This window comes from Haematobia irritans, chromosome 2, assembly GCF_050003625.1.
Source record: "Haematobia irritans isolate KBUSLIRL chromosome 2, ASM5000362v1, whole genome shotgun sequence".
NCBI classification, from domain to species: Eukaryota; Metazoa; Arthropoda; class Insecta; order Diptera; family Muscidae; genus Haematobia; species Haematobia irritans.
Window position 1 is genome coordinate 173,883,793 of NC_134398.1, and position 25,618 is coordinate 173,909,410.

Below are 25,618 nucleotides of genomic sequence, written 5' to 3' on the forward strand. Positions count from 1 at the left end.
TCTAGGGCCCATTCACTGAAAATTCGACGTTGTGGCAGATCGTTCGGCTTCAGTTCTTGCACGAGCTGTATTTTATACGGTTTTACACCAAGATCTTTGCGTAAAATCTTCCATGTGGTCGAATAACACAAACCCAATTGCTGCGAACGGCGACGAATCGACATTTCACGGTCTTCAGCAACACTCTCAGAAACAGACGCAATATTCTCTTCTGTACGCACTGTACGCATTCGTGTGGTTGGTTTAATGTCCAATAAAGTAAACTGAGTGCGAAACTTGGTCACAATCGCATTAATTGTTTGCTCACTTGGTCGATTATGTAGACCATAAATCGGACGTAAAGCGCGAAACACATTTCGAACCGAACACTGATTTTGGTAATAAAATTCAATGATTAGCAAGCGTTGCTCGTTAGTAAGTCTATTCATGATGAAATGTCAAAGCATACTGAGCATCTTTCTCTTTGACACCATGTCTGAAATCCCACGTGATCTGTCAAATACTAATGCATGAAAATCCTAACCTCAAAAGAATCACCCTTTATATGATATTTAACAACCATGCCAAAAGTGGTCCATATCAGTCTATAATCCGAGATTTGGTTTTGGAGCCTCTTGGAGGAGCAAATTTCATCCGAGTGAGTTGAAATTTGTAGATGACAGTATTTCGTAGAAGTTTCTACGCAATCCATTCGTAGAAGTTTCTACGCAAAACATGAGCATGATTAAAATCGAGAGCGTTATTAAACTCTCAACATCCCAGGTGTCAGTAAAATTGTAAATGAAGTCAACTAGTAAACGTTTTATGGCCGTGGGCGGGATTAGTTTTGTGAGCGTATTTTCCGAAATTATTTACACACGCACACTCACGAAGAAATTATTTTCCTGATTCCAACTCACGCACGGCTTTTGGTTTTTAATCACGCTCACGCTCACGCACACTCACGCAGAAATTATTTTCTTGACTCCAGCTCACGCGCGGCTTTTGGTTTTTAAACACGCTTACGCACACTCACGTCGTTACCATCAGCGTGACTCATGCATGTCACGACAATTTCTTGTCACGTGCACACCACTAGAGATGACTTATTTTGGACCTTAGACTGAGAAAAATATATACATACGTGATATTAAAGATTAGGCATCCTACATTTTGGGAAGCTTAAATGTCTTTATTTTAAAGAAGCCGAATCTTTGGTTCGGAATCAATACCAAAATATTTAAGGGAAGGTCAAACTCCTTGGACCCAAGTGTATATGCTAATTTCTAATGGAATTCTTCTTCCCAAAATGAACTATTTCCAACACCACTGTGCATCATCTTTTCATACTTCCATTATCTCATAATACCTTTACTTTTGTGCATATGTTTGCAACACCCAGAAGGGGACGAAATAGACACATTGTGTCGTTGACAATAATGTTCAGGGTCGGCCCCTGAGTCGATCTAGCTATGTGCGTGTGTCTGCCGGTGAATACATTTTTGTGATCAAAGTCTAGGTCGCAGTTTTAGTACAATCGCCTACAATTTTGACACAAGCATGTGTTTTGGATCAGAATAGAACTCTATCGATTTTGTAGGAAATCGATTCAGCTTTAGATATAGGTCCGGCATATATTTCTCGTCCGATTTAGCAGGTTGGCTGATAAGTCCCCGGTCTGACGCATAGATGGCGTCGCTAGTATTAAATGCATATTATTTTTATATGCTACCAACCTTGAAATGATTCGTGTCAAAATTTGACGTCTGTAAGTCAATTAGTTTGTGAGATAGAGCGTCTTTTGTGAAGCAACTTTTGCTATTGTAAAAAAAATGGAAAAAGAGGAATTTCGTGTTTTAATAAAATACTGTTTTCTGAAGGAAAAAAACTACGGTGGAAGCAAAAACTTGGCTTGATAATGAGTTTCCGCACTCTGCCACAGGGAAATCAACAATAATTGATTGGTATGCAAAATTCAAGCGTGGCGAAATGAGCACGGAGGACGGTGAACGCAGTGGATGCCCGAAAGAGGTGGTTACCGACGAAAACATCAAAAAAATCCACAAAATGATTTTGAATGACCGTAAAATGAAGTTGATCGAGATAGCAGAGGACTTAAATATATCAAAGAAACGTGTTGGTCATATCATTCATCAATATTTGGATATGCGGATGCTCTGTGCAAAATGGGTGCCGCGCGAACTCACATTTGACCAAAAACAACAACGTGTTGATGATTCTGAGCGGTGTTTGCAGCTGTTAACTCGTAATACACCCGAGTTTTCCGTCGATATGTGACAATGGATGAAACATGGCTCCATCACAACACTCCTGAGTCAAATCGACAGCGACCGGTGAACCGTCTCCGAAGCGTGGAAAGACTCAAAAGTCGGCTGCCAAAGTAATGGCCTCTGTTTTTTGGGATGCGCATGGAATAATTTTTATCGATTATCTTGAAAAGGGAAAAACCATCAACAGTGACTATTATATGGCGTTATTGGAGCGTTTGAAGGTCGAAATCGCGGCAAAACGGCCCTGTATGACAAAATTTTCTATAGAAATAAAATTTTGACAAAATTTTCTACAGTAATAAAATTTTGGCAAGATTTTCTATAAAAATAAAATTTCGGTAGATTATTTTTCGCTCTAGTGGCAACCATGATTATGAACCGATATGGACCAATTTTTGTGTGATTGGGGATCGGCTATATATAACTATAGACTGATATGGACCAATTTTGGCATGGTTGTTAGATACCATATACTAACACCACGTACTAAATTTCAACCGGATCGGATGAATTTTGCTCCTCCAAGAGGCTCCGGAGGTCAAATATGGGGATCGCCTATGGTGAAGGGTATAAAAATAACGGGACTTAGAAGCATATAAGCACAATATTCCTATAGGCAACATTGGGTATGGAGAGGGTTATATAACATATATCACCCAACACATTTGACGGATTTGATATGGTAACGAAAATGTGGTTATACAAAGTAGTGCATGGTATAATATAGTCGGCCCCTCCCGACTTCAGACTTTCCTTACTTGTTGATAAATCCAGACGCATGTAGAAGCTTTCAATTTCAAAGAAAACTATTTAATATGATGCATGGTGGGTATTTAGAATCGGCCTGGTTTTATTAATTCGGTAATTGTGATGTCTATGGAGTAAGGTTCAAAGGCTCGATAATACACTATTGCGTATGAGTAACGAAAAAAAAATCATAATGACTTATACGTCACCAGGGCCACTTGATCTTGATCTTACATATTAACCTCATACCACCGATATCAACAAATTACTTAAATGTATGTGAACAAATCTTACTAATAATTGTTGCGTATATAAGAGGCGTGAAAAAAAATGTGAACTAGGTTACTAATTTAAACGTATTAAATTTAATCTACCCTGTTTTAATAATGTGGTTAAAATCAATGACTATGATAAACATTGTTTCGTACATGTAATGAAGAAATAAAGAAAAACTGTAGCTGCAATTAAGAACACTTTGAGGTCAAATGGTTTGAGTTTATTTATCGCACATCTACATATACTTAGAAATATGACATGATATTGGATTTTTCTATCGCTAACCGGGGAAACAAAAATGTGAGTTATTGCCCACACAATCAATAACTTGTAATACCAATATCGGGAGTTGTATGGTCCAAAGGAAGTGGAAACATTGCGATTGTATAGTCCGTATGTATTCACGAGCAGGGAGCAAGACGATATATGGAGATCTGCTCGTATGTCTGTTGTAATCAACAGCTATCATTCTGAAATTTTGCACAGATTCGGGTTTTGGCTACAAGCAACTTAAGTTCGACTGTGATTTGATAGACCGATTTCCCGATTCGATTTCTTGGGCTTCTAGAGTCCACAATTTTTTCCAATTTGCCAATAGTGGTGCTATCACTCTGAAATTTTGCACAGATTCGGGTTTTTTGCTACAAGCAACTCAAGTTCGACTATGGGCTAGTAGGCCGATCTCCCGATTAAATTTCTTGGGCTTTTAGATACCACAATTTTTTTTTCAATTTACCTGGAGTTCGAAATCAAGAGGTATTCTAGGTATCCAAATAAGTATCCGAATAACTAAAAATATTTTAGACGTATTGGCCGATTTTATAACCTGCGACACACTGTGGAAGAAAGAGGCAAGATCGACACATGGTGTCTTTCACAATAATGCTCAGGGCCGGCCCCTGAGTCGATCTAGACATGTTCGTCTGTCCATCCGTGCGCCTGTCGGCGAACGAATTTTTTGTGATCAAAATCTAGGTCGCAGTTAGTTAGTCCAATCGACTTCAAATGTGGCACAGGTTTGTGTGTTGGGTCAAAATAGAACCCTATTGATTTTGGTAGAAATCTGTCCAGATTTAGGCATAGCTCCCAAATATATCTTTCGCCCGATTTACACTAATATGACAACAGAAATCGATTCACGTAAAATTTTAGGCAGGGAGTAAAATTAACATTCTTACTATGCATGTCAAATTTGGTTGAAATTGATTCAGATATAGATATAGCTAGTAGAAGCCACGGTAGAAGTCTTCAAGTTTGTCCGAATCGGATCAAATTTAAATATATGTATATGGAAACATAAAACTTTATATATGGCAACCAAAAAAATTTGAAGGATTTGAGGTGGTATCGAAAATGTAGATTTACAAAGTGGTGCCGGGTATACTATAGTCGGCAACGCTCTTCTTTAGACTTTCCTAACTTGTTATTAATATTTTTGGAAAGTTTTCATCCTATCATAAAATTATTGACTTACACTTACACTTACAGCGGGACAGTTTAACAATTCGCACCGGGTTACTTAGTATGTCTAATAATAAAATAACACTCGTGCTTTATTACAGCATGGTCAATATTCACCAAAATCAATTTGGAATGTGTAAAATCTAATTAATTGGTATATAATTTGCCAACACTATTGCAATAATTTTATATCACGTGTTAGTTAATGCTAACTGAGGTGAAACTGTTTTGTACATTAAATTTTATATTCTTAAATGATAGATATAAAATTTCTACGTTTAAAATTCTGCGAATTCGTCGAATAGGTCAATTAAAATGTGCCAGCCCAATATATACGTAGATCAATAACCTAAGATATGTAATACCTTTCGATTTCCAATTTTGTGCAAATATTTACCTCTATACATTGAAAAAACAGTTTTTTTTCTGAGGAACAAAATTTCAGACAAACCATTTTTTGGACGCTAAACAAATTTATTTTAATAAAAACAAGTAAAAAAAATCTAAAGTTGACCCAACTATAATACACCCTGCATCACTTTGAAGATCTACATTTGATACCACGTCAAATCTGACCCGATTTGGAAAAAAATGTTAGACTTCTATAAACAAAAATTTAAATCGGCTAATGCCTTGGGTCGCAGCACAATGTTAGTAAACAAATATGAGAAATATTGAAATCTAAAGCCATTTGTATGATATTTCGATATGATTTATCGATCGGTGGATGTGTATTAGAAGTATATTAAAATTGGAGTCATTTTTACAAGTTTTCGACTTAGCAGTGGCGATGTTACAAGGAAAATGTGGGCATATTAACCATTTAAAAAATAAAATTTTCTATAGAAATAAAATCTTGACGATTCTATAGAAATAAAATTTTGACAAAATTTTTTATACAAATAAATTTTTGGCAAAATTTTCTATAGAAATAAAATTTTGACAAAATGTTCTATAAAAATAAAATTTTCACAAAATATTTACAAAATTTTCGATAGAAATAAAATGTTGACAAAATTTTTGATAGAAATAAAATTTTAACAAAATTTTCTATAGAATTAAAATTTTGACAAAAATTTCTATAGAAATAAAATTTTGACAAAATATTCGATAGAAATAATATTTTGACAAAATTTTCTATATAAAAATAAAATTTTGACAAATTTGTCTATGGAAATAAAATTTTGACAAAATTTTCTATAGAAATAAAATTTTGAGAAAATTTGCTATAGAAATAACATTGCGACGAATATTTCCACAGAATTAAAATTTTGACAAAATTTTCTATAGAAATAAAATTTTGACAAAATATTCTATAGAAATTAAATTTTGACAAAATTTTCTATGGAAATAAAATTTTGAAAAAAAATTTCTATAGAAATAAAATTTTAACAAAATTTTCTATAGAAATAAAATTTTAACAAAATTTGTATAGAAAAAAAATTTTAACAAAATTTTCTATAGAAATTAAAATTTTGACAAAATTTTCTATAGAAATAAAATTTTGACCAAATTTTTTTTAGAAATAAAATGTTGACACAAATTTCTGTAGAAACATAATTTTGACAAACTTTTCTATATAAATTAAAATTTTGACAAAATTTTCTATAGAACTAAAATTTAGACAAAATTTTCTATAGAAATAAAATGTTGCAAATATTTTCTATAAAAAAATAGAGATCTCTATAAAAATAAAATGTTGACAAAAATTTCTATAGAAATAAACTTTTGACAATTTTGACAAAATTTTCTCTAGCAACAATTTTGTTGAAGTAAGATTTTGACAAAATTTTCTATAGAAATAAGGTTTTGGCAAAACTTTCTATAGAAATAAGATTTTGACAAAATTTTCTACAGAAATAAAATTTAGACAAAATTTTTTATAGGAATAAAATTTTGACAAAATGTTCTATAGAAATAAAATTGCGACGAATTTTTCCACAGAATTAAAATTTTTAGAATTGTTTTTATGGAAATAAAATTTTGGAAAAATTCTATAGAAAAAAGATTTTGGCATAATTTTCTATAGAAATAAAATTGTGACAAAATTCTCTATAGAAATTAAATTTTGACAAAATCTATAGAAGTCAAATCTTTACAGAATTTCCTGTAGAAATAACATTTTTACAAAATTTTCATTAGAAATAATTTTTTTTCTATTGCAATAAAATTTTTCTATTTTCTAGAGAAATAACATTTTTAAAAAAATTACTATAGAAATAAAATTTTGACAAAATTTTCTATAGAAATAAAATTTTGACAAAATTTTCTATAGAAATAAAATGTTGACAAAATTTTCTATAGAAATAAAATTTTGACAAAATTTTCTATAGAAATAAAATTTTGACAAAATTTTCTATAGAAATAAAATTTTGACAAAATTTTCTGTACAAATAAATTTTTTTTCGTTTTTTTTGTTATTGTTGGCTTCTCTTCAGTCGTTATTGTTGTTTTTGATCTCAGCTTAAAGCCATGCATTGACTAAACTACAAGTGTAGCTTAACCAACAGAGGAAAAGTATGCTTCTCAAATTTATTTGGGCAAAGCCCTATAGACAGCAAGATGGTTGGATGTACAGCTGTTTCGGAATTACCACTTTCCTCATCAGCATCCTCTACGTGCAGCAAAACTATCAACCAATTATCAGAATAAATTCGGGTAATTCACTCAACCCAAAGTGAACTACACTTGAACCTCCCGAAAAAGGGTTTGATAGTCGGCTACTGCCTAAACATATATCTATAGGGCTTTGCCCAAATAAATTTGACAAGCATACTTTTCCTCTGTTGGTTAAGCTACACTTGTAGTTTAGTCAATGCATGGCTTTAAGCTGAGATCAAAAACAACAATAACGATTGAAGAGAAGCCAACAATAACAAACAAAACGAATGAAGATAGAGGAAGCGCGCTCAAAAACAAACCCAGCCAAATACATTCAAATCGATGATTTGACTTTTGGCAAAGGAAAAGAGATATGCTGGCAAATTTGTTTAGGCAGTAGCCGACTATCAAACCCTTTTTCGGGAGGTTCAAGTGTAGTTCACTTTGGGTTGAGTGAATTACCCGAATTTATTCTGATAATTGGTTGATAGTTTTGCTGCAAGTAGATGATGCTGATGAGGAATGTGGTAATTCCGAAACAGCTGTACATCCAACCATCTTGCAGTCTATAGGGCTTTGCCCCAATAAATTTGACAAGCATACTTTTCCTCTGTTGGTTAAGCTACACTTGTAGTTTAGTCAATGCATGGCTTTAAGCTGAGATCAAAAACAACAATAACAAATAAAATTTTGACAAAATTTTCTATAGAAATAAAATTTTGATAAAATTGTTTATAGAAATAAAATTTTGTCAAAATTTTCTATAGAAAAAACAAATTTGATAAAATTTTCTATAGAAAAAAAACAAATTTGACAAAATGTTCTATTGAAATAAAATTTTGGCAAAATTTTCTATAGAAATAAAATTTTGGCAAAATTTTCTATAGAAAATAAAATTTTACAAAATTTGTTATAGAAATAAAATTTTGAAAAAAATTTTTATGGAAATAAAATTTTGACAAAACTTAAAAAAAAATAAATGTTGACTAAATGTTCTATATTTAATATCTTTAAAAATGGTAATTTTAGTGTTGGTCCGTTTCGTCAATAAAAAATATTTTTTTTTATATTTGTTACATTTTTGGTAAAACTTTCTTTATATTTTGGTAGATTATTTGTGGCAACCGTGCTTAGGAGCCACCCTGATCATTATTGCCAAAAACACCATTTGTCTATCTCGTCTCCTTCTGGGTGTTGCAAACATAAGCACTAACTTATAATACCCTGTTCCACAGTGTGGCGCAGCACATAAAGATTAGAGACAATAAATTTGTTAATTTGCTCTTAAAGCAAATACTTTATAACAAAGGGGAAATTTATTTCCGGAGGAAAGTATTTCTTCTTTGGCTGCAGGTTTGAAGTCCAGCGTTGTTCCCAAAACTCTAGTTGATGTGGTTCCATCAAAAGCCAAAACTATCAAATATGGTCCACAGAAACCCAATAAATTAGTTTCGCTTTTTGCACAAAATACCACGTAGTTAACCACTACCATTCGAAATAGCCAAACATTGTTAAGTTTCTATGTAACTTCTTTTTTTGATAATGATCAAAACATATTGAAATTTAAGAAATTTTAAAAATTTATTTTATCACCTTTGCCAAAACAGTCTATCTTTTCACGATGATGTTTTCACTATTCCGTTCGAAAATAAAACAACAACAAAAACAGACAAAACAATTTCATTGACGCAGCCAAATGTCGATTGATGTTGATGCAGAATTCCACCCCATTGAAACATGTGTGGCAGACTTGAATACCAGCAGAGAACAGAAGCGGCGTACTACCATTGTAATCAATTAGTTTTGATCGGCAGTCGTAGATGAACAGACGGACGGACGAACGAATGGACGGACAATTGACCAAAGCAATAGCAGCAATGGTGAATTTGAAATTCTAACTGATTAAGATCATCGATTTATTTAGCATTTAATTGATTGTATCGTTTAGCCTGGTAATTGAAGACAATCAATCACCAATGAAAGGCATGGCATGCTGTTGCAATGATTTCATCACACAGGTGTAAAACAACAAAAACTGTAACAACAGCAACAACCAAATGGAATTGGCGACAGTGACCAGAATTGCAGGAAGCAAATAAAAAAATGTTGAATGAATTTTCAAATTAACAAAAAATTGAAAAAAATAATCTAAAAAAAAACAAAAACGAAATAGCACACAGAGATGGGAGAATCTAATCTAAATAGGAAAGAGATCGCCTTGCTGGTGTTTTACGATTATGTATAGCATTTTCATTCCAAATAAAACCAAATGAAACCTTTTTTCAATGTATCTGAAACCATGTAGAATATATTCACCTTTCACTCCGAATTTCTGGTAAAACTTCTATTGTCACAAAAACGCTAGCAACAGTTGATAGAATTATACCAACAATGTTGGATTTTTCATTGTTTGGTAGATTGGTAGAATTCTTGATGGTTTGGTAGATTTTACAACATATTCCTCTACAACTAAAGGCCTAGTTCACACTAAGAGGAGAATTTTTCAAAAATTGTATCCAGATATTTCGAAAATAGTCCTGGAAAAAAGTTGGACACTCGTTTTGGTCAAATATTTGCCTATATGTCGAACAAAAGGTTATTCTAATAATTTTATTTCACTAAATGTGAAAATGCTTGATATTAAAATCTTAATGGATCTAAGATTTTAATATCAAGCATGTATGAAAATAAAAAAATTACGACTTTTTAAAAATTGCAACTAACTGGAGCATAGGTACCAGTTCTGTGATAGGTCCGTCAGTGGCAATTTGCACCAATTTCCCATAGGGTTTCTATAGAAATAAAATTTTGAGAAAATCTTTATAGAAATAAAATTTTGACAAAATTTTTATAGAAATTAAATTTTGAGAAAATTTTTATAGAAATAACATCTTGATAAAATTTTTATAGAAATTTTGAAAAATTTTTTATAGAAATAAAATTTGAACAAAATTTTCTATAAAAATAAAATTTTAACAAAATTTTCTATAGAAACAAAATTTTGCAAACATTTTCTATAGAAAAAAGTTTGACAACATTTTTTAGAAATAAACTATTAAAAAAAATTTTCAATTGAAATAACATTTTGACAAAATTTTCTTTAGGAATACAATTTTGACATAATTATTTATAGAAATAAAATTTTTCAATAGAAACAATATTTGCACAAAATTTTCTATAGAAATAAATTTTTGACAGAATTTTCTATACAAATAAAATATTGACACAATTTTCGATACAAATAAAGTTTTGACAAAATTTCTATGGAAATAAAATTTTGACAACATTTTCTATAGAAATAAAACTTTGTCAAACTTTTCTATTGAAAAAAAAAATACCAAAATTTTCTATAGAAATGAAATTTTGACAAAATTCGCTATAGAAATGAAATTTTGACAAAATCTTAAGGGATCTAAGATTTTAATATCAAGCGAGTACGGAAATAAATAAATTGCGACTATTTAAACATTGCAACTAACTGGAGCACAGGTACCAGTTCTGTGATAGGTCCGTCAGTGGCAATTTGCACCAATTTCCCATAGGGTTTCTATAGAAATCAAATCTTGATAAAATGTTTATAGAAATAAAATTTTGACAAAACTTTTATAGAAATAAAATTTTGAGAAAATTTTTATAGAAATAAAATCTTGATAAAATTTTTATAGAAATAAAATTCTGACAGAATTTTTATGGAAATAAAATTTGAACAACATTTTCTAATTTTGCAAAAATTTTCTATAGAAAAAAGTTTGACAAAATTTTTTAGAAATAAACTATTAACAAAATTTTCAATTGAAATTAAATTTTGACAAAATTTTCTTTAGGAATACAATTTTGACATAATTATTTATAGAAATAAAATTTTTCTATAGAAACAATATTTGCACAAAATTTTCCATAGAAATAAAATTTTTACAAAATTTTTAAACAAAACAAAATTTTGACAATATTTTTATAAAAATAAAATTTTAACAAAAATTTCTATAGAAATAAAATTTTGACAAAATTTTTATAGAAATGAAATTTTAACAAAATTTTCTATAGAAATAAAATGTTAAGAAGATTTTCTATAGAAATAAAATTTTAACAAAGGAATAAAATTTTCTATAGAAATACTATTTTTTTTACAAAAATTTTGATAAAATCTTGTATATAAATAAAATTTTGACAAAATCTTATATAGAAATAAAATTTTAACAAAATTTTCTGTAGAAATCAAATTTTTACAAAATTTTCTGTAAAACCAAATTTTTACAAAATTTTCTGTAGAAACAAAATTTTTACCAAAATTTTCTATAGAAACAAGATTTTTACCAAAATTTTCTATAGGAATAAATTTTGCAAAAATTTTCTATAGAAAAAATTTTTCTAGAAATAAACTATTAACAAAATTTGGCAAAGAACAGCTACTTTATTTTTCGATATTTGGTCGAGGAGGCAGCCTCCCCTTTGTCCGACTTGTTTAAAGTATAGTGAAAAAAACTAAAAGTTTCCGACTTACTGAAATTTTACGGAGAACTTGGGGGAGATTATGAAATTTATATAAGTTATATGATTTTTTAATATTTGTTCGGGGAAAAATAAAAGGGCACAGGGAGACCTCATTTCTCCTCAAGTACATAACGGGAAACAATAGGTTATATTATTATAATGGATATGTGATTTTGTAATATTCGGAAGGGAAGAGGGGCCTCCCCTTGCCCTGCTGTTAATAAATGGGCTTATATTTTGCTTGAGATTTTCTGGGACGTCTACACAATATACGCTATATCATTATACGATTCACCACTACTGTGGTACAGGGTATAATAAGTTTGTGCATTTGTATGTAACGCCAAGAAATAATTGTCATAGACCCATCTTTTAGTATACCGATCGGCTTAGAATTAAATTCTGAGTCGATTTAGCGATGTCCGTCTGTCTGTCTGTCCGTCCGTCTGTCTGTATATGTAATTTTGTGCACAAAGTACAGGTCGCAGTTTAAGTTCGATCGTCCTCAAATTTGACATAACGTCTTTCTTCGGGTAGAAGACAATCGCTATTGATTTTGGAAAAAATCGGTTCAGATTTAGATATAGCTGCCATATATAGTTATCACCGATTTGATCATATTTCACGTATTTATGAACCGACGTTCTTCAAATTTTGTACATCTGAATGTTTTGTCAGTCCCGTAAAAACTGCAAAATATCAGCTAAATCGGTTCAGATATATATATATATATATATATATATATATATATAGCTTCCATATATATCTTTCGTCCGATTTGGACTTATATGGCCCCTAAAGCGAGAGTTTTGCCCTGATTTGCTTCAAATTTTGCACAACGAGTACGTTTGATAGTACCGTTAATTGTGTCAAATTTAGTTGAAATCGGCTCAGATTTAGATATAGCTCCCCTATATATCTTTCGTCCGATTTTGACTTATATGGCTTCAAAAGCCAGAGTTTTGCCCTGATTTGATTAAAATTTTGTACATGGAGTACGTTTAATAGTATCGTTAATTGTGCCAAATTTAGTTGAAATCGGTTCAGATTTAGATATAGCTCCCATATATATCTTTCGACCGATTTGGACTTATATGGCCCCAAAAGCCAGAGTTTTGCCCTGATTTGCTTCAAATTTTGCACAACGAGTACGTTTAATAGTATCATTAAGTGTGCTTAATTTGGTTGAAATCGGTTCCGATTTAGATATAGCTCCCATGTATATCTTTCTTCCGATTTGGATTTATATGGCCTCAAAAGCCAGAGTTTTGCCTTGAGTTGCTTGAAATTTTGCACAAGGAGTACGTTTTATACACGCAGAGAAGGAATATGATCACCTCAAACATGTTTCAAGAGCAAAATGTTATTTTTGTATGGTGACCATGTAACATGTTTGTCACTAAATTGTTATTTTCTCGTCAAATATAACCTGCTTGCCGAGATCAGATACATGATTTCCGAGAAAATAACATGGTTGCGAAAACCATGTTACATTATCACCACCCAAAAATAACATGTTGCTCTTAAAACATGTTTGAGGTGATCATATCCCTTCTCTGGGTGTAGTATCGTTAATTGTGCAAAATTTAGTTGAAGTCGGTTCAGATTTAGATATAGCTCCCATATATATCATTCGCCCGATTTGGACTAATACGGTCCCAGAAGCCAGAGTTTTACCCCAATTTGGTTGAAATTTTGCACAGGGAGCAGAATTAGCATTGTAGCTATGCGTACCAAATTTGGTTGAAATCGGTTCAGATTTAGATATAGCTCCCATATATAGCTTTCGCCCGATTTACACTCATATGACCACAGAGGCCAATTTTTTGCTCCGATTTAGTTGAAATTTTGCACAGGGAGAAGAATTAGCATTGTAGCTATGCGTGCCAAATTTGGTTGAAATCGGTTCAGATTTAGATATAGCTCCAATATATAGCTTTCGGCCGATTCACACTCATATGACCACAAAGGCCAATTTTTTGCTCCGGTTTAGTTGCAATTTTGCATATGGAGTAGTATTAGCATTGCTGCTATGCGTGCCAAATTTGGTTGAAATCAGTTCAGATTTAGATATAGCTCCCATATATATGTTTTTCTGATTTCGAAAAAAATGGTCAAAATACCAACATTTTCCTTGTAAAATCGCCACTGCTTAGTCGAACAGTTGTAAAAATGGCTCTAATTTTCCTAAACTTCTAATACATATATATCGAGCGATAAATCATAAATAAACTTTTTTGAAGTTTCCTTAAAATTGCTTCAGATTTAAACGTTTCCCATATTTATACCCTTCACCACTACTGTGGTACAGGGTATAATAAGTTTGTGCATTTGTATGTAACGCCAAGAAATAATTGTCATAGACCCATCTTTTAGTATACCGATCGGCTTATAATTAAATTCTGAGTCGATTTAGCGATGTCCGTCTGTCTGTCCGTCCGTCTGTCTGTATATGTAATTTTGTGCACAAAGTACAGGTCGCAGTTTAAGTCCGATCGTCCTCAAATTTGACATAACGTCTTTCTTCGGGTAGAAGACAATCGCTATTGATTTTGGAAAAAATCGGTTCAGATTTAGATATAGCTGCCATATATATAGTTATCACCGATTTGATCATATTTCACGTATTTATGAACCGACGTTCTTCAAATTTTGTACATCTGAATGTTTTGTCAGTCCCGTAAAAACTGCAAAATATCAGCTAAATCGGTTCAGATTTATATATAGCTCCCATATATATCTTTCGTCCGATTTGGACTTATATGGCCCCAAAAGCCAGAGTTTTGTCCTGATTTGCTTCAAATTTTGCACAACGAGTACGTTTAATGGTATCGTTAAGTGTGCTTAATTTGGTTGAAATCGGTTCCGATTTAGATATAGCTTCCATATATATCTTTCTTCCGATTTGGATTTATATGACCTCAAAAGCCAGAGTTTTGCCCTGAGTTGCTTGAAATTTTGCACAAGGAGTACGTTTTATACACGCAGAGAAGGAATATGATCACCTCAAACATGTTTCAAGAGCAAAATGTTATTTTTGTATGGTGACCATGTAACATGTTTGTCACTAAAATGTTATTTTCTCGTCAAATATAACCTGCTTGCCGAGATCAGATACATGATTTCCGAGAAAATAACATGGTTGCGAAAACCATGTTACATGGTCACCACCCAAAAATAACATGTTGCTCTTAAAACATGTTTGAGGTGATCATATCCCTTCTCTGGGTGTAGTATCGTTAATTGTGCAAAATTTAGTTGAAGTCGGTTCAGATTTAGATATAGCTCCCATATATATCATTCGCCCGATTTGGACTAATATGCCCACAGAGGCAAAAGTGCTACTCTGATTTACGTGAAATTTTGCAGAGGAAGTATAATTGAACTTGAAACTTTGCATAGGCAGTAGAATTAAGGTTCTGCATATGCGTGATTATTTTGGTTGAAATCGGTTCAGATTTTGATATAGCTCCCATATATATCTTTCGCCCGATTTTCCGTCATATGACCACAGAGGTCAAAGTTGTTATCCGATTTACGTGAAATTTTGCACAGGGAGTAGATTCAAGATAGTAACTATTCATGTGAAATTTGATTGCAATCGGTTCAGATTTCGATATAGATTCCATATATATGTTTTTCCGATTTAGGCAAAACTGGCCGAAATACCTACATTTTCCTTATCAAATCGCCACTGCTAAGTCGAAAACTTATCAAAATGACTCAAATTTTCCTACTACTCTATTACACATCTATCGACCGATAAATCATGAATACACTTTTGCGAAGTTGCCTCAAAACTGGTTCATATTTAAATGTTTCCTATATTTTTTTACTAACATTGTGTTCCACCTCAGCGCATTAGCCGACTTAAATGTAAAATCTATAAGTATTGCAGAACTCTGTACAGATCTGCTCGGATATACAGAATATATGTGTATGGATTCATATAGCATCCAACACATTGGACGGATTTGATATGGTATCGAAAATGTGGACTTACAAAGTGGTGAAGGGTATAATATAGTCGGCCCCGCCCGACTTTAGACTTTCCTTACTTGTTTTTCGATATTGGGACGGGGAGGGAGACCTCATCGGGTATTTGGACGGGAAACTTCTCGTTGCCACACACTATGAAACTTGAAGGAAAGTTTACAGATTTTCTTGGAATTTGCAGAAAAAATTTCCGGTATATGTTTGGGAAAGGCATGTTCTCCGTGTCCAACACTTTAACAAATCTTAATATGGTCAGTTTTTAAGAACTTTTACTTTTTCCGATTTATTGGACGGTATGTTGAGGAGAAGTATACCTTCCCTTGATTGTCCAACGATGTGAATACAGAACAATTAAAAAACAAAAAATTGATTCAAAGGGAACACCTCCTACCGTCGTTTGTTAAGACGGTCCGTTTTACATCTGCATAACCGCCCTATTTCTGTATATAAACGAAAAAGAAAGTAGTACGATTTTTTTTTTTAAATGTACGGGATATGTGTGTGGAAACCATGGAGTGATTAAGCAGTACTTCAGTTTTTGTGCAAGACCTCCCCTGACCCTACTCTTTAAAAGAGTTCAAATCTTTTCGAATTTGTTAACGAAATATGCTTCGAGAGGCGCAGCGAAGCGGGCCGAGTTTCGCTAGATTTCTATAAAATTTTGTCAAAAATTTCTATAGAAATACTATTTTGACAACATTTTCTAAAGAAATAAAAAAAAAATCTTATGTAGAAATAAAATTTTAACAAAATTTTCTATAGAAATAACATTTTGACAACATTTTCAATAGAAATAAAATTTTGTCAAAATTTTCTATAGAAATAAAATTTTCTACAGAAATAAAAAAATATTAATAAAATACTTACAAAAGCTTTCTATAGAAATAAATTTTTTTCAAAATTTTCTATAGAAATAATTTTTTTTTTTTTTTAATTTTTTATAGAAATAAAATTTTGACAAAATTTTTTATAGATAAATAAAAATGCTTTCCGGTTTGATGAATTCTTTATTTTATTTCTGACATATATAGAGCATTTAAATCGTTTTTCCCTTTTGAGAAAGAGAGCCACTCTTTGTGCCACTTTTCTTAAATTACAGCGGCACCTTTTGTTGCGAATGCTACGTTTCGTTCCATTTTAGAAACAGTCACCGATAACACTAATGTGTGATCTGATAGTTTTCTAATTGTATTTTCTGGCCATTTGAAAATATATCTCCTAGGTCTTGACAATATCGAACAGCGAGATCGAGTTTTATCGGAAATGGACCGACATGTATAATCTTAAAATTTAAAAAAAATGACAACTTATTTTCAACTCACTTATTCTTCTGAACTAAAAAAATCAGCGAATGATTTTTTAGGTTAAGAAGAATAATTTGCATAAAGTTAAATTAGAAGAATATTGTGGATGGAACAGCAGTACGTACACTCAAACAACAATGACCCCGCTGGAAAGGGAAATTTTGGCTCATTTTAGAAAATTTAGGTCAAATCGATGCTTCTATTTTACAAAAATAAGTAAATATTTTTCGAAAAATTCAAAAATCAAAAACAATTTAAAAACTTATTTTCCCGAACAATTGTTAGAATTTAAAACTAAAGCAATTTTTTTTTCAAATAACACATGAAACCCCAGGGGTGTTGGGAGGCAGATAATTGAAATTGTAAAAAAGTTCAATTGAGGCGCCTGCAATTAAGTGCAATCGGATCAACAAAAACTACTGCATCTAAATACTCTAACAAAATCGAAGGTTTGCTTTTTTTATGTTGGCATCTCGTGTTAGTTGTTTTATTTGTTTTTGTTTTCTAGATGCCGCTACAAAAAGTTTTGCATTTGTTCTTGTTGTTTTTTTTTTGTTTTTTGTAGCATTTTAGTTTTTATTTTGTTTTTACAAAGTTTTAGAATTGGACTTTGAATACGAATGCAAAAGTTCAATTGTTATATTTTTGTGAATGGCGGACACATATTCGGTCAACTGCATCATTTAGAGGCAATGTATTAGGGTGAATAGAAAAAGGGCAATGTGCTAAATTTCATTATTGAAGTGATTGCCATAGGTAGACAGAAGAACAAATGGACATCTTTGGATCGTCTTAGAAAAATCTTGAGAACAAAGATTTCTTGTCCTTTAAATACGAATGGGTGCAATGGTTAGCATGCCCTCCTTGCATACACAAGGTCTTGGGTTCGATTCCTGCTACGACCGAACACCAAAAAGTTTTTCAGCGGTGGATTATCCCACCTCAGTAATGCTGGTGACATTTCTGAGGGTTTCAAAGTTTCTCTAAGTGGTTCCACTGGAATGTGGAACGCCGTTCGGACTCGGCTATAAAAAGGAGGTCCCTTATCATTGAGCTTAACGTGGAATCGGGCAGCACTCAGTGATAAGAGAGAAGTTAACCACTTTGGTATCACAATGGACTGAATAGTCTAAGTGAGCCTGATACATCGGGCTGCCACATAACCTAACGTAACCTAACCTAACCTAACCTAATGGTGCTTAGTATACATGCAAAAAAATAATTCCTTCCTACCCAAACAAAATATTAGATAAATATAATTTTCCATTTGCTTTTCGCTGGAAGACACATTTTTTTGTCAAAACTCGTTTTTATTATTCAACATAGTTCCCTTCAAGAGCGATAAAACGATTATAACGACCTTCCAATTTTTTGATACCATTTTGGTAGTACTCCTTCGGTTTTGCCTCAAAATAGGCCTCAGTTTCGGCGATCACCTCTTCATTGCAGCCAAAATGTTTCCCTGCGAACATCGTTTTGAGGTCTGAGAACAAGAAAAGTCGCTGGGGGCCAGATCTGGAGAATACGGTGGGTGGGGAAGCACTTCGAAGCCCAATTCATGAATTTTTGCCATCGTTCTCAATGACTTGTGGCACGGTGCGTTGTCTTGGTGGAACAACACTTTTGTCTTCTTCATATCGGGCCGTTTTGCCGCGATTTCGACCTTCAAACGCTCCAATAACGCCATATAATAGTCACTGTTGATGGTTTTTCCCTTCTCAAGATAATCGATAAAAATTATTCCATGCGCATCCCAAAAAACAGAGGCCATTACTTTGCCAGCGGACTTTTGAGTCTTTCCAAGCTTCGGAGATGGTTCACCGGTCGCTGTCCACTCAGCCGACTATCGATTGGACTCAGGAGTGTAGTGATGGTACCATGTTTCATCCATTGTCACATATCGATGGAAAAACTCGAGTGTATTACTAGTTAACAGCTGCAAACACCGCTCAGAATCATCAACACGTTGTTGTTTTTGGTCAAATGTGAGCTCGCGCGGCACCCATTTTGCACAGAGCTTCCGCATATCCAAATATTGATGAGTGATATGACCAACACGTTCCCTTGATATCTATAAGGTCTCTGCTATCTCGATCAACTTCATTTTACGGTCATTCATAATCATTTTGTGGATTTTTTTGATGTTTTCGTCGGTAACCACCTCTTTCGGGCGTCCGCTGCGTTCACCGTCCTCCGTGCTCATTTCACCACGCTTGAATTTTGCATACTAATCAATTATTGTTGATTTCCCTGGGGCAGAGTCCGGAAACTCATTATCAAGTCAAGTTTTTGCTTCCACCGTATTTTTTCCCTTCAGAAAACAGTATTTTATCAAAACACGAAATTCCTTTTTTTCCATTTTTTCACAATAACAAAAGTTGCTTCACAAAAGACGCTCTATCTCACAAACTAATTGACTTACAGACGTCAAATTTTGACACGAATCATTTGAAGGTTGGTACTATATAAAAATAATATTCATTTAACACTAGCGACGCCATCTATGTGTCAGACCGGGGACTTATCAGCCAACCTGTTATGTTTGTTTATTTGTTTGTTTGTATGTTCGGGGTAAGCTTGGAAACGGCCGAACCGATTTACTTGAAACTTTCAGAGATCGTAAGGGGCGGTCATGTGGTGAAAATAGGGTACCTCATTTTTTAACACCTGTTCGCGGAGGGGACCTTTCCTTTGTCCAATTTTTTGAAAATTGGACCAAAGTTGGCCGATTTGCTTGAAATTTTCACTGAAGGTTGGGGTTGGCATCTACACAAAGATTCGCTAATTTATTTTTTGATATTTGGTCGCGGAGCGATTCAACGATTGTCTCTGATATTTTTTATTTGCTTTAAAGGAAAATTTTTTTGTATCAAAAGAAAACTTTGTTTGTCTAAAATTTCGTTCCTCAGAAAAGAAAACTCTTCTTTCTGTGTGAGATTTACAGAGAACATGCGGAGACGTTATAAAATTAATATGGGGTACCTGGTGTGTTCATATGTGCACGGGGAGGGGGACATCCCCCTTACCCGACTTTTGGAACAAAATTATCCGATTTCCTTGAAATGTTCAGGGAAGGTTGAAGGACGCATCTAGACAAAGAACGGATACATTATTTTTCGATATTTGGTCGGGGAGGGCGATCTCGCCTTTGCCCGATTTTTTTTAAAGTACAGAGAAAACAAAATTAAAGTCCTCTGACTGAAATTGTATGGAATAACTGGTTGATGTTATGAAACTTATATCAGGTTCCTGAGTTTTTAATATTTGGTCGGGGAAAAATAAAAGGGCTTACGGAGACATCCACTTCTCCTTAAGTACATACAGAGGAACAATTGAACTTTTCCAATAAATGAAATTAATATTGGATACTTGATTTTGTCATATTTGATCGGAAAGAGGGGCCAACCCTTGCCATGCTTTTTTGAAAATTGGGCTTATAATTTCCTTACGGGAAATTGGTGTAAATTGCCACTGACAGACCTATCACAGAGCTGGTACCGGTGATCCAGTTTTTCGCAGTTCGTAAATAGTGATAATTTAATGATTTCCATACTCGCTTAATATAAAAATCTTTATGGATCTACACATTTAGTGAAGTAAAGGGTTATACGGTCAAAATTTGGTCAAGGGAAAACGCGTGTAAATCGTTGAAATCGTTTATTTAAAAAATCAAATTAAATTTCTTTTTCAGATTTTGTACAGCCACCTTGTCCACCTTCTTCGACGCAGAAAGCCAGTTTGCCTTGAACTGCTGCTCGTCCTTAGCAGTTTTTTTTGGTCTTCTTTAGGTTCCGCTTGACAATAGCCCAGTATTTCTCAATTGGGCGGAGCTCTGGCGTGTTGGGAGGGTTCTTGTCCTTAGGAACCACCTGCACGTTGTTGGCGGCGTACCACTCCATGGCCTTTTTACCGTAATGGCAAGATGCCAAATCCGGCCAAAACAGTACGGAACAACCGTGTTTCTTCAGGAAAGGCAGCAGACGTTTATTCAAACACTCTTTCACGTAAATTTCTTGGTTGACAGTCCCGGAAGCTATGAAAATGCTGCTTTTCAAGCCACAGGTACAGATGGCTTGCCAAAACAGATATTTCTTTGCGAACTTTGACAGTTTTATGTGCTTGAAAATATCTGCTACCTTTCCCCTTCCTTTTGCCGTATAAAACTCCTGTCCCGGAAGCTGCTTGTAGTCGGCTTTGACGTAGGCTTCGTCGTCCATTACCACGCAGTCAAACTTCGTCAGCATCGTCGTGTACAGCCTCCGGGATCGCGCTTTGGCCGTCGTATTTTGTTTATCATCGCGATTTGGAGTCACTACCTTCTTGTAAGTCGATAGTCCGGCTCGTTTTTTGGCTCGATGCACGGTTGTAGACGATACACCCAGCTTATTTGCGGCATCTCGGAGAGAGAGGTTAGGGTTTCGCTTGAAACTACCGGCAACTCTCTTTGTCGTCTCAGCGGCTTCCGGTTTTCGATTTCCCCCTGGTCCAGACTTCCTGGCTGTCGACAAACGATCCCCAAACACTTTAATTACATTTGTAACGGTTGATTTGGCAACTTTTAGCTATTTTGCCAGCTTTGCGTGCGAGTAGCTCGGATTTTCGCGATGCGCGAGCAAAATTTTGATACGCTGCTCTTCTTGCTTGGACGGCATTTTGACAACTGAAGGGTGAATTCCAAAATCAAAATAGGAGCAACATTCTACACACACACCTTCAAAATGAGGGGTGTTCAGGTTTTTTAAATGCAAAATTGAAAGAAATACGTGTCCTTAGGAACGAATCCAAGGCGTGTCCTAAAGTGTAAATTTACCGCGTCAACGACAAACCCATATTAAAGTTACCTGTCCCTTCCATACGTCTTGACCAAAAATAGGACTGGTCCATGTACACCACGGACTAGGCCTGTACCAGTCCTGTGTTTGATCTATTTCCCGTAGGGTTGCTTGACATTTTCTGGGACGTTTACACAAGCTACGTTACATCACTTTTCGATATTTGATCGGGGAGGGGGACCTCCTCTAAAACTGACAAAAACTAAAATTCTCAAGTTTTCTCGAAATTTACAAAGGCCGTGGGGGAAAGTTATGAAATCAGTGTCGTGTACCTGTTGTTTGGCTATTTGGGCGGGAGGGAATCTTCTCCTTGCCCCACACTTGAAGGAAAGTTTCTAGATTTTCTTGGAATTTTCAGGGAAGCTTAAGGATAGGATAGGTTAGGTTAGGTTATGTGGCAGCCCGATGTATCAAGCTCACTTAGACTATTCAGCCCATTGTGATACCAAAGTGGTGAACTTCTCTCTTACCACTTAGTGCTGCCCGATTCCATGTTAAGCTCAATGACAAGGGACCTCGTTTTTATTGCCGAGTCCGAACGGCGTTCCACATTCCAGTGAAACCACTTAGAGAAGCTTTAAAACCCTCAGAAATGTCACCAGCATTACTGAGGTGGGATAATCCGCCGCTGCAAAATCGTAGCAGGAATCGAACCCACGACCTTGTGTATGAAAGGCGGGCATACTAACCATTGCACCACGGTGGCTCCCCAAGATTTCTTAAGGTTGCCATTCACTTCAGTGTTATTTTATCGGGTAATGTGACGTCCCTTTAAAACAGTAGAGCAAAGTTTAATCTTCCCCGATCTACTTGAAATTTACAGGGAACGTGGGAGGAGGTGATTAAATTAGTACATGATTTTTGGTGAAGGGGAATAGTGAAATAAATTTTGTAATACTGTTTAGTTAAAATTTTCTAAATATATTCAAATTTTTAAAAAATTAACCGAAAGTTTTCTTACTGGCGGGTTCACTGTTTTCTAAATTGTGAGTTAGTCCATACGTGGTATGGGGGCTATATACAATTATGAACTTGATATGGACCAATTTTAGTGTGATTGGGGATCGATTTATCTGAGGGCTATATATAACTACACCCTCAAAAAAAATCGCTTCTTTAACATATGTTCCAAACATATTTTGCAGGAAGCACATATATTATTGCATACTGCCGAAACATTAATATGTTTATTTTATGTGAACATATTATATGTTTGGAAGCATTTTGAGCCAAAAATATTATATGCTTGGAAGAATTTTTCCCAAACACGATTGCGCTCATTCCCTAACATACTCGTAATTTTCACTTCCACGAAATTTAATAAATTTTTAATAAATTTTTTAAATTTTACCTTTCGCCTGCACGGAGAATCGAACCGAGGACCATACAGTTTGTAAGCCAACACACTATCCACTGGGCTACGTAGCTGTTATAGTCACCAGTAGATAATTATCGTTTTAAGTTACATTTATATAGCATAGTTTGCAGCGCCCACGAGCCCATGCAAACATAACATTATTTAACAGAAACATACATTTGTTTGCCACGTGGAGCAGTGGTTAGCATGTCTGCCTTGCATACAAAGGGTCGTGGGTTCAATCCCTGCTCCGATAGAACATTTGTTTTGTTTTTTTTTTTTAATTTACACATTTATATTTATACTATATTAAATTTTTTTAAATGAAACTTCGAAATGTGTGTTATTAAAGATTTATAGTCAGTAACAGTGCTTAATATAAACGAAATTGACTGATTTTTGGATAAAATATTATTTTTTATTGCAAAAATAACAATTTTTTAATAAAAAACTGTTTTTGTACAAAACTTTAAAATTTGGAAGGAATTCAAAAACTAACAAAAGAAGAATGTGGAGTCGAGTATAAACATTTATACATAATTTTAAATCTAAATTTATTTAGGAGTGAACAGTTTTTTACTAGCATTTAACACCATCGCTCTAAAATTCCTTTTATTTTTCTTTAATAATTCATTTTAAAGAAAATAAACTTTTTAAATTGTTTTAGCTGTAAAACTCGAACTAAATGCCCGCTTTTATATTTGATGGTGTCCGTCAACTCCTCGTGGACTACTTTTTAATAAAGAGGAACTAAAGTTTGTTTTTTTTTGCATTTTACTGTGTAATTTTTCACTATTTCCTCCTTATTTCATTTTACTGTCCCAACTCTAAAAAGAGTATAGTGCCCTTTCGTTATTTTTACGAAGACCCCTGATTTATTTTAACGAAAAATTGTGCCCATAATGCCAAAATGATAAACAAAACACATGTTCACACATGCATAAAATGCTGCTCTCTAGGCGAAAACATATGCAGTTTGTTTTTCAAATGTCTATTCTCTTGGTTCCGAATGTCTATTCTCTTGGTTCCGAATGTCTATTCTCTTGGTTTCGAATGTCTATTCTCTTTATTCAAATTAAATAATATTTAGACTTAAGCATATCAAATATTTAGTCTTATCATAAAACAGTTTTCCGAAACAACATACAAGCGGTTTCACAGAAATTGTTCTTTTTTCATTCTCTCGCTTTGTTCTGTTGATATCTTTCGTCAACCCTCCCGGTTTCCATCTATATTTCTTTCTCTATACTCTCTTTTTGTCGCTCTCTGAATAAAATATCACAACATATATATGTTTACTCGAAATTTGTTAATTTATATATGTTTACATTCACACATATTATTTTTATGAAACATTCATGCCCCAAACATAATATATTCTAACATATTAACATAGATGTCCCAAACATTTAGTGTTAGTTTAGGAACATTACATGTTCGCACTTAAATATATTGTGGTTTAAAATCGTGCCCGAAACACATTTTGTTTATATCGGAACATATGAAAAACATATTTTTCTAACAGTGTATAGACCGAAATGGACCTACTTAGGCATGGTTGTTAACGGCCACATACTAGCACAATATACCAAATTTCAACTGACTCGGATGAAATTTGCTCCTCCAATAGGCTCCAAAACCAAATCTCGGGATCGGTTTATATGGGGGCTATATATGATTATGAACTAATATGGACCACTTTTGGCATGGCTGTTAAATATCATATACTACCATCACGTACCGAACTTCAACCAGATCGGATGAATTTTGCTCTTTCAAGGGGCTCCGGAGGTCAAATCGGGAGATCGGTTTATATGGGGGCTATATATGATTACGGACCGATTTCGACCAATTTTTGCATGGGTGTTTGAGGCCATATATTAACACCACGTACCAAATTTCAACTGAATCACATGAATTTTGGTCTTCAAGAGACTCCGGAGGTCAAATCAGGTGATCGGTTTATATGGGGGCTATGTATAATTATGGACCGATGTGACCATTTTTTGCATGGTCATTATAGACCATATACTAACAACATGTACCAAATTTCAGCCGGATCGGATGCAATTTGCTTCTCTTTGAGGCTTCGCAAGCCAAATCTGGAGATCGGTTTATATGGGGTCTATATATAATTATGGACCGATGTGGACCAATTTTTGCATGGTTGTTAGAGACCATATACTTACACCATGTACCAAATTTCAGCCGGATCGGATAAAATTTGCTTCTCTTAGAGGCTCCGCAAGCCAAATCGGGGGATCGGTTTATATGGGGGCTATA

The 25,618-nt window shown here is 33.9% G+C and overlaps 1 long non-coding RNA gene across 1 annotated transcript; it reads left to right on the forward strand.

The window, feature by feature from the left end:
- The first annotated feature begins 9,156 nt into the window (after positions 1–9,156).
- On the forward strand, positions 9,157–9,645 carry LOC142224375 (uncharacterized). Its single transcript, XR_012719134.1, has 2 exons — positions 9,157–9,235; positions 9,304–9,645. It is a non-coding gene; the product is annotated as an uncharacterized LOC142224375 (long non-coding RNA).
- Positions 9,646–25,618: the final 15,973 nt, after the last annotated feature.